The sequence below is a fragment of the Trichomycterus rosablanca genome, chromosome 2, assembly GCF_030014385.1.
Source record: "Trichomycterus rosablanca isolate fTriRos1 chromosome 2, fTriRos1.hap1, whole genome shotgun sequence".
Lineage (NCBI taxonomy): Eukaryota > Metazoa > Chordata > Actinopteri > Siluriformes > Trichomycteridae > Trichomycterus > Trichomycterus rosablanca.
Genome location: NC_085989.1, coordinates 60,967,413 through 60,977,544, shown reverse-complemented (window position 1 = coordinate 60,977,544; position 10,132 = coordinate 60,967,413).

The following is a 10,132-nucleotide window of genomic DNA, read 5'->3' as shown; positions in this document are numbered from 1 at the left end:
GGATGCTACAAATAAGCAATATACACTTGCTGGTTCTCATCAAACCGCACAGGGTAAGACATGTTACCGTTGTGGTTCAACCTTGCACATAGCAAACTACCCGAAATGCCCCGCAAAACAAGCTAAATGTAAAAAGTGTGCAAAAATTGGTCACTTTGCAAGGGTTTGTCGAGGGTCAGTGAATGCATGTAATGTACAAGAGGTGACCGTACCTGACCTTACTGTCCTGAGTATCACAGCTCCTATTACAGAACAACAAGGGAAGCCTCTCACCTGTAATGTTACTCTGTGTGCTGATAGTGGACAGTCAATTAAAACAGACTTGCTTGTGGATACCGGTTCTGCTGTTTCAATTCTTCCAGAACACATTTACCATAAATACTTTTCTCCTCTGCCTCTTACTGCACCCAAAGTTCGTCTGATGACATACATGAAGAAACAGATTCCTGTCCTGGGATGCATCGCCCTTAATGTGTCGTGTCATGCTTGCTGTACACAGTTGGACTTCTACATCGTACAGCAGGGTACTCCAATTCTTGGTATGGATCTTTTCATCGCTTTGCAACTTGAAATACAGAATGGATGTGTTAAGACTTCTACCACTACATGTCCTGCTGCTGTTTATTTAACTGATGCCTGTGGTGTAGCTGCAGGATTTGTACACAAAGTCAAATTGCGCTTAGATGTGTTACCTGTGCAACAAAAGCTGCGCAGACTGCCATTTGCTGTGCGTGATGCAGTCTCACATGAGTTAAAAAGACTGGAATCGGAAGGCATAATTGAAAAAGTGGACTCCTCTGAATGGGTTTCACCCCTAGTGGTTATTCATAAGAAGTCTGGAGGAATTAGACTGTGTGTTGATCTGAGAGAACCAAATAAGGCTGTTGTGATTGATAGCCATCCTTTACCACATATTGAAGAAGTTTTTGCCGAGCTTAGAGGGTCAGCAGTGTTTTCAACTATTGACTTGCAGAATGCGTACCACCAAGTAACTCTGCATGAGGATAGTAGGGACCTGACGGCCTTTATTACGCATGATGGACTGTTTCGTTTTACTAGGGTTCCTTATGGTTTGGCCTCAGCTCCTAGTGCTTTCCAAAGAATTATGTCACAGATCTTGTCCGGTCTGAATGGTGTCCAGTGTTACCTGGATGACATTATTGTTTATGGTGACATGCCTGAGACACATGAGAGGAGACTCACTGCTGTCTTACAACGCCTGCAAGACCGTGGTCTTAAACTTAACAAGGACAAATGCTCTTTCAGTAAAACTGAGCTTCCTTTTTTGGGCCATGTTATTTCGGCTGCAGGTCTGCGACCAGACCCGGAACATGTACTTGCTGTGACTCAAGCTCCACCGCCACGTGACGCACATGCATTGCGCTCCTTCCTTGGACTGACCGGATGGTACTCCAAATTTATTCCTAAGTATGCTACTTTGGTGGAACCTCTCCGTGCTTTACTGTGAAAGTCTACTGGATTTTCTTGGACGGATGATGCAAACACTAATTTCAACCGTGTTAAACAGTTTATTGCTTCTAGTCCTGCCTTTGCCTTGTTCGATCCTTCCTGCTCAACTACTGTCACTACTGATGCCTCAGACTACGGTTTAGGTGCCATGCTTACACAATGGCATGGAGACACTGAAAGAACAGTTGCCTTTGCTTCAAGGACATTATCTGAGTGTGAAAGAAAATACTCTGCTACTGAGAAAGAGGCCTTGGCATGTGTTTGGGCTACAGAGAAATGGCACACCTATCTCTGGGGTCGGCGGTTTACTCTGCAAACAGACCATAGTCCTCTAACGACCTTGCTGTCTACGAAAGGCCTGGGAAGAGCAGGAATGAGAATTGCTAGATGGTCTGCACGCTTACTATGCTTCAATTACGACATTGTTTACAAGCCAGGAACAGAAAACTATACTGCCGACTGTTTATCGCGTCTGCCGTTACCCTTTGCATCTGATGATCAAGAACTAGAACCTGAAATGGTTGCAGTGGTATCTGACTTTGCTGCCATTACTGCTGCTGAATTGCAACAGTCGGTGGACCAGTGTGCCTTGCTACAACAAGCAACAACAGCAAGTCCTACATTACAAATAAATGGCCTTGTACTGCTAAAGGCATGGACTCAAATCTTGTGCCCTTTTTTCGCCTCAGATCTGAACTAACTGTACAGGATGGGTACATCATTCGCGGTACTCACCGTATAGTGGTCCCTGCGGATTTACAACCTAAATTGATTCAACTGGCACATGTCACTCATCAAGGAATTGTCAGAACCAAACAGCGGTTAAGGGATCTCTATTGGTGGCCTGGTATGGACGTACAAGTGGAAGCTGCCATCAAAGCATGCACTACATGCCTTCAACATGATAAGACTGCTGTATGTCATGCTGCTCCGCTCCAACCAGTACCTACTCCAACAGCGGCTTGGGAAAAAGTTGCAATTGACATTGTGGGTCCTTTTCACCATGCTGCTCATGATTGCCGCTATGCTGTGACGCTTATTGACTATTACAGTAGATGGCCAGAGGTGGCATTTGCTTCTGTGGTCAACTCTTCCACGGTTATCGCATTTCTGTCTACTGTGTTCAGTCGTGAAGGAAATCCACGTGAGATTGTTACGGATAACGGTCCACAATTTGTTTCTGCAGAGTTTGAACATTTTCTTGCGATAAGGGATATTAAGCATTGCCGAAGCTCTGTGTACTATCCTCAAGCAAATGGGGAAATAGAACGATTTAATAGGGTTTTTAAAGACTGCCTTCAAACTGCCAACATTGAGGGAAAGCCCTGGAAGCCTTTTGTCACTGACTTTCTGCACACATACAGAGCAACGCCACACGCTATTACTACATGTTCACCTGCAGAACTGCTTCATGGTCGTTCAATCCACACAACGCTTCATGTTCGAGATCTGCCTACTGTGGTCCCTCCTAAGGCTCAGAAGCCATGGGAGCTCATTGTTCTAAGGAAACAGACTAAGGCAAAAGAGTATACAGACAAACGCCGTGCTGCCTCTTCACCTAAGATTCAAGTGGGTTCCTTTGTTCGCATTCGAAAACCTGGACTGGTCAACAAAGGACATCCCAAATTCAGTCAGCCCTATAAAGTGGTTGCAAAACATGGTGCAGCTACTTACCTGTTGTCTGATGGGAAAGTGTGGAATGCTGCTCATCTTGCTCCTACACCTTTGTCCACTGCTAATCCACCAGCATTGACTTTTCCTGAGGATAATTATCTTCCCCAAGATACTGAAGCATCTGGATCTTTGCTTCCTATCACTCAGTCCACAACCCGACAAAGTAGAGTTCGTCGTGTTTCATTCTGGGCGAAGGACTATGTGTTTAATTAAAGGGGGATACGTTGAAATAATGCTGTGAAGGTGAATTGCTGGTAATGTGATGTAAAAGAAAAGTGAAGTGGTGTAAATGTGAAAAAAAAAAAAGTTTAGGTAAAACTTATTTCGGTTTCAGTACTGTCAATGTATATGATAGGTACCAGGTTCAAGAGTTTAGTTTTGATAGCATTCAAATGTTTAAATACATGTGTCTGATAAGTGTTAAAGTTATTTACAGCTTTCAAGTAGCAAGTAATGTGCTTTTTCTACAAAAGGGAAATATGTTGTGTTGTGTGATTGCTCCTGCCAGTAGATGTCAGTGTGTATCAGGCAGAAGGAACAGTATGTAAGAGAGGAGAATGAAGTTGGCCGAGTAAAGTAAACTAACGTTCAGAATACTGCTGAGTTATTTCTTTATTTCATACATATACTACTACAAAATACAACAGTCCCAGGTGTAAATGGGGAGCAGGGCTGTTAAATTTGGTGTTTTGGGTACAATTCTCTCATACTGGCCACTGGATATTCAACATGGCACCTCATGGCAAAGAACTCTCTGAGGATGTGAGAAATAGAATTGTTGCTCTCCACAAAGATGGCCTGGGCTATAAGAAGATTGCTAACACTCTGAAACTGAGCTACAGCATGGTGGCCAAGGTCATACAGCGGTTTTCCAGGACAAGTTCCACTCGGGAACAGGCTTCGCCAGGGTCGACCAAAGACGTTGAGTCCACGTGTTCGGCGTCATATCCAGAGGTTGGCTTTAAAAAATACACACATGAGTTCTGCCAGCATTGCTGCAGAGGTTGAAGACGTGGGAGGTCAGCCTGTCAGTGCTCAGACCATACGCCGCACACTGCATCAACTCGGTCTGCATGGTCGTCATCCCAGAAGGAAGCTGACGCACAAGAAAGCCAGCAAACAGTTTGCTGAAAACAAGCAGTCCAAGAACATGGATTACTGGAATGCCCTGTGGTCTGACGAGACCAAGATAAACTTGTTTGGCTCAGATGGTGTCCAGCATGTGTGGCGGCGCCCTGGTGAGAAGTACCAAGACAACTGTATCTTGCCTACAGTCAAGCATGGTGGTGGTAGCATCAGGGTCTTGGGCTGCATGAGTGTTGCTGGCACTGGGGAGCTGCAGTTCATTGAGGGAAACATGAATTTCAACATGTACTGTGACATTCTGAAACAGAGCATGATCCCCTCCCTTCCAAAACTGGGCCTCATGGCAGTTTTCCAACAGGATAACGACCCCAAACACAACCTCCAAGATGACAACTGCCTTGCTGAGGAAGCTGAAGGTAAAGGTGATGGACTAAACCCAATTGAGCACCTGTGGCGCATCCTCAAGTGGAAGGTGGAGGAGTTCAAGGTGTCTAACATCCACCAGCTCCGTGATGTCATCATGGAGGAGTGGAAGAGGATTCCAGTAGCAACCTGTGCAGCTCTGGTGAATTCCATGCCCAGGAGGGTTAAGGCAGTGCTGGATAATAATGGTGGTCACACAAAATATGACACATTTGGGCACAATTTGGACATGTTCACTGTGGGGTGTACTCACTTATGTTGCAGCTATTTAGACATTAATGGCTGTGTGTTGAATTATTTTCAGAAGACAGTAAATCTACACTGCTATACAAGTTGTACACTGACTACTCTAAGTTATATCCAAGTTTTATTTCTATAGTGTCGTCCCATGAAAAGATATAATGAAATATTTGCAGAAATGTGAGGGGTGTACTCACTTTTGTGATACACTGTAGGTGAAACTGTAGAGCAGTGTAAGAGGTTTAGTTTATAATAAATATTATGTTAATTATAATAATAACTTTTCTTCAGCAGGAAAACAGTGAAAGCAGTAAAACTAAGATTATAAAAGGAGAAAGTGACAACAGATACATCATCAAGAGTAACAGTGAGTAATTTTTAACTCTCAGTATTCAGTACTCAGTCAGTATGACTATTCTGTCAGATTCATTATTCTATACAAACTCAATCATTTTATCCACAGATTACATTTCTGTTACTCGTCTGTTCTATGCAAATTTATTTTAATTATTATTAAGTTGTTACATGGTGAAATTTGATTAAAGCAATTTACTAATAAATATAGCAGTTTAAAAACTATAAACTGTAGATTATATAGGTAGCTAATATTCTATTGGATGTTTTAATTACATGCAGGGTTACTTAAATCATCATCAAATTTTCATTTTCATTAAACACTTATGCTGGTCAGGGTTGCATTGGGTCCAGTTCACCTTGAAACTCATGAAGTCATGAAAGGGATTACATTATTGTTTAAACATTGTGGGTAAGTGTTGTTATAAATGTATGTTGTGCTTATTTGGTATAGAGATGAGATCTGCTGAAAGGAACAGGATGGAACCGAGGATCGTGTGGCAAATTATTATCTTCGACAGTAAAAATCTACAGCCCATTCAGCATCTCACTGAACTGCAGATAAACAGGATGTTGCAGCAGAACGCCATATGTGACACTAATGAGATCCATGAGAAAGCACAGTGCTCAACCTGGAAGAAATACGGTGAGAAAATGTGTTCCATCGTAGTTGGTATTCTAGCAATAGCAGCTGTAACAGTAGCAGCAGTAAAACTAGCAGCTGCAGTAATAGCAGTAGTAACAGCAACAGCAGTAGAAGCAGCAGCTGCAATAGCAGCAGCAGCAGTAACAGAAGCAGCGGTAGCAGTAGTAGCAGTAGTGGGATGTGTGATACTCTTAGGTAGGGCTGGGCTACCTTATTTTATCCCATAAGGTAATAACAAAAAGACACTTCTGAGACAAAGCTACATGTTCCAATTTTTTTACAGGCACTTTTATTAATATTCATGCTGGGGAAGCTTCACACAAGAATTATTTTTCCTTAAAAAAAAAAAGAGCTATTCTAAGAAAAAAAAAGTTGTTTTCTAAGGCATCTCCTGTCGTGTAATGTGAATTACAAATATATTGTCTGGCCCTTTAAGAATGTTAAGTGTACTATAGGGCGCAGGGAGCGAGTGTGTAGGGAAGATGTTGGAATGACACGGTTTCCGGCTGAGCTTGTGTGACATTAAAAGTAAAACCCGTTAAAGTAAACCCCTCGTTAACCCCCCACCCCACCCCCACATGTTTGGACTTTATACATTATTTTATGTATATGTCGCCACAACATTAACATTTACATTAATATTTTCTTTTACTGTATAGAACTCAGTTCTGTAATACAGGCAGAACTAATCGTTCATGATACTGTGTAACTATTACCACATTTCATGCATTTTAATCAGCGTTCTTCTTCATGCACTTTATTATTATTTAACAGCTTTATTTGTTGTTTAATTGCTGTTTGCTCCTTGTTTACTGCAGAGTTAGTTCATGCAATTTAATAATGTTTGGTTGTTTATTAGCCGACAACAAGAAATACTATAATAGAAGATAAATAAATAAATGACGTTTCGGACGTCGGGCGATCGTCCAGTATAAACTAACACGACCACGTACAACATCCAGTACAGAAATCACTCCCCATAATGTTTGTTTTTACAGATAGAGCAAATATCTATACATGCACATCACATATACAAACACAAGTCAGAACAACAGGAGATGCACCGTTACGTTATTATTACTTTCTCAACACTTAATGTGAAGTAAATACGTGCATGCGCTTGTGTTGGTTTTTGAAACGAATAACGACTCATTTTCTTGTTTTTTAACTTTGGGATTTGAAGTGAAAAACGAATGAAGGTAAACGGAGCTGGAACCTTTTGTCTGGACTTGTTTTCGGCGTTCTCTACAGAATACATTATTCTGCTGCTCATCTGACACTTTGAATTCGAACCATCTCCAAATAATTCCAAAAAGAGCCATTATTATTCTTTTTACTAAGCAGCTCCTCTTCTATAGCTTCTGTCACGTCTTTATCCGTCTCCATGCTATCGCTGCCTGTAGGACTTACTGGTGAAGCGGTGGGGAGGGGCGAGTTGTGTTCAGTGAGGGAGAGGGGCGGGGCAGTGAGGGAGAGGGGCAGGGCGAGTTGTGTTCAGTGAGGGAGAGAGGCGGGGCAGGTGAACATGTGCAGAGACAAACTGGGAGAAGAGAAAGACGAACTGTCGGATCTAACTGGAACACAACATCTATATCGATATACGCGATATTGTCTTATCTTATATCGCGTATGAAAATATATCGATATTTTATAAAATCTCGATATATTGCCCAGCCCTACTCTTAGGTACATATGAGGTACAGCTGGTACATCACCCACACTATGATGATAACACTGAGTGGAGTTATATGAGGTACAGCTGGTACATCACCCACACTATGATGATAACACTGAGTGGAGTTATATGAGATACAGCTGGTACATCACCCACACTATGATGATAACACTGAGTGGAGTTATATGAGGTACAGCTGGTACATCACCCACACTATGATGATAACACTGAGTGGAGTTATATTTGGTACAGCTGGTACACCACCCACACTATGATGATAACACTGAGTGGAGTTATATGAGGTACAGCTGGTACATCACCCACACTATGATGGTAACACTGAGTGGAGTTATATGAGGTACAGCTGGTACACCCACACTATGATGATAACACTGAGTGGAGTTATATGAGGTACAGCTGGTACACCACCCACACTATGATGATAACACTGAGTGGAGTTATATGAGGTACAGCTGGTACATCACCCACACTATGATGATAACACTGAGTGGAGTTATATGAGGTACAGCTGGTACACCACCCACACTATGATGATAACACTGAGTGGAGTTATATGAGATACAGCTGGTACATCACCCACACTATGATGATAACACTGAGTGGAGTTATATGAGGTACAGCTGGTACATCACCCACACTATGATGATAACACTGAGTGGAGTTATATGAGGTACAGCTGGTACATCACCCACACTATGATGATAACACTGAGTGGAGTTATATGAGGTACAGCTGGTACATCACCCACACTATGATGATAACACTGAGTGGAGTTATATGAGGTACAGCTGGTACACCCACACTATGATGGTAACACTGAGTGGAGTTATATGAGGTACAGCTGGTACATCACCCACACTATGATGATAACACTGAGTGGAGTTATATTTGGTACAGCTGGTACACCACCCACACTATGATGATAACACTGAGTGGAGTTATATGAGGTACAGCTGGTACATCACCCACACTATGATGATAACACTGAGTGGAGTTATATGAGGTACAGCTGGTACATCACCCACACTATGATGATAACACTGAGTGGAGTTATATGAGGTACAGCTGGTACATCACCCACACTATGATGATAACACTGAGTGGAGTTATATGAGGTACAGCTGGTACATCACCCACACTATGATGATAACACTGAGTGGAGTTATATGAGGTACAGCTGGTACACCCACACTATGATGGTAACACTGAGTGGAGTTATATGAGGTACAGCTGGTACATCACCCACACTATGATGATAACACTGAGTGGAGTTATATGAGGTACAGCTGGTACACCACCCACACTATGATGATAACACTGAGTGGAGTTATATGAGGTACAGCTGGTACATCACCCACACTATGATGATAACACTGAGTGGAGTTATATGAGGTACAGCTGGTACACCCACACTATGATGGTAACACTGAGTGGAGTTATATGAGGTACAGCTGGTACATCACCCACACTATGATGATAACACTGAGTGGAGTTATATGAGGTACAGCTGGTACATCACCCACACTATGATGATAACACTGAGTGGAGTTATATGAGGTACAGCTGGTACATCACCCACACTATGATGATAACACTGAGTGGAGTTATATGAGGTACAGCTGGTACACCCACACTATGATGGTAACACTGAGTGGAGTTATATGAGGTACAGCTGGTACATCACCCACACTATGATGATAACACTGAGTGGAGTTATATGAGGTACAGCTGGTACACCACCCACACTATGATGGTAACACTGAGTGGAGTTATATGAGGTACAGCTGGTACATCACCCACACTATGATGATAACACTGAGTGGAGTTATATGAGGTACAGCTGGTACACCACCCACACTATGATGATAACACTGAGAGGAGTTATATGAGGTACAGCTGGTACATCACCCACACTATGATGATAACACTGAGAGGAGTTATATGAGGTACAGCTGGTACATCACCCACACTATGATGATAACACTGAGTGGAGTTATATGAGGTACAGCTGGTACACCCACACTATGATGGTAACACTGAGTGGAGTTATATGAGGTAAAGCTGGTACATCACCCACACTATGATGGTAACACTGAGTGGAGTTATATGAGGTACAGCTGGTACATCACCCACACTATGATGATAACACTGAGTGGAGTTATATGAGGTACAGCTGGTACATCACCCACACTATGATGGTAACACTGAGTGGAGTTATATGAGGTACAGCTGGTACACCACCCACACTATGATGATAACACTGAGTGGAGTTATATGAGGTACAGCTGGTACATCACCCACACTATGATGATAACACTGAGTGGAGTTATATGAGGTAAAGCTGGTACATCACCCGCACTATGATGATAACACTGAGTGGAGTTATATGAGGTACAGCTGGTACATCACCCACACTATGATGATAACACTGAGTGGAGTTATATGAGGTACAGCGGGTACATCACCCACACTATGATGATAACACTGAGTGGAGTTATATGAGGTACAGCTGGTACATCACCCACACTATGATGGTAACACTG